General features: G+C 36.7%; 1 non-coding gene across 1 annotated transcript; it reads left to right on the top strand.

Moving 5' to 3' along the window:
* The first annotated feature begins 333 nt into the window (after nucleotides 1-333).
* TRNAN-GUU lies at nucleotides 334-409 on the top strand. The gene has a single exon. It is a non-coding gene; the product is annotated as a tRNA-Asn (tRNA).
* The last annotated feature ends 687 nt before the right edge of the window (nucleotides 410-1,096 follow it).

Raw genomic sequence — 1,096 nt, 5'->3', positions numbered from 1 at the left:
GACGATTTGTTATGGGTAAAAATGGACAATATTTTTTAGCGGCTGGAAATTGGAACTAAGCATTTCTTAGAAGAGTGTGGAAACCTTTCCCTAGTAGACTCGTTTTAGAATTGTGAGGCTGATGACGATACGTAATGGGCAAAAACAAACAATATTTGCTAACGGTGGGTTTGGGCTATTACAAAAGCTATTAGAGTTAGTCACCAAGCGGTGTGCCAGCAAGAACGCTGGGCCCCCAAGGAGGGTGGATTGTGAGATCCAACATTGGTTGGAGCGGGGATGAAACATTCCTTATATAAGAGTGTGGTGGGCTTGAGCTATTACAAATAATTAGCTGAAATAGCTCAGTTGGTTAGAGCGTGTGGCTGTTAACCACAAGGTCGGAGGTTTAAAAACCCTCCTTCTAGCGATGGGAATAAGCCTACATACTCCAAATTAATTGAATGTGAATTATTTGAAGTGTGAGTGGCTTGACCATATGCTTGATGAATTGCATGGTTCATATCTATTTACAAAGATTGATTTGAAACCTGGATATCATTAAATTAGAAGGCATATAGAAGATGAATGGAAAAGATCTTTCAAGACTAAGGTTGGATTGTATGAATGACTTGTTATGCTTTCTGGGCTAACTAATGCTTTTAGTACATTTATGTGCTTAATGAGTCACGTTTTGAGAGAATATTTTGGAAAGCATGTTGTTGTACATTTTAATGATATTTTAATTTATTCAAAGACTTTGTATGAGCATGTTACGTAAGTTTGGATTATGCTTAGGAAAGAGAAACTTTATGCTAATTTTAATAAGGGTAGTTTTTGCATGGAAAAAGTTAATTTTCTTGGCTTCATAGTTGGTAAAAATGGAGTACAAGTAACTTCTTGCTCTAAATCTGAAAGAATCCTTAATGTGAATTAAAAGAGACCGTAGATAGAATTTTGAAACTTACCCCTAATTTGAGCCCAAAACGGATTTTCTTGAATTGGGCTTGTTCTTGAGGTTATTTCTCTTCGTTGTCTTCTATGGAAACATTCCTTGGAGGTACAATTGGGATCGTCCTTGCTTGACGTATTCTTGTGTATCCTCGGATTGAAATTG

Source organism: Cucurbita moschata, unplaced genomic scaffold, assembly GCF_002738365.1.
Source record: "Cucurbita moschata cultivar Rifu unplaced genomic scaffold, Cmos_1.0 Cmo_Scf00046, whole genome shotgun sequence".
In the NCBI taxonomy this organism is placed as follows: Eukaryota; Viridiplantae; Streptophyta; class Magnoliopsida; order Cucurbitales; family Cucurbitaceae; genus Cucurbita; species Cucurbita moschata.
The sequence above is the reverse complement of the archived record's forward strand: the minus strand, read 5'-3'. Positions and strand labels throughout refer to the sequence as shown.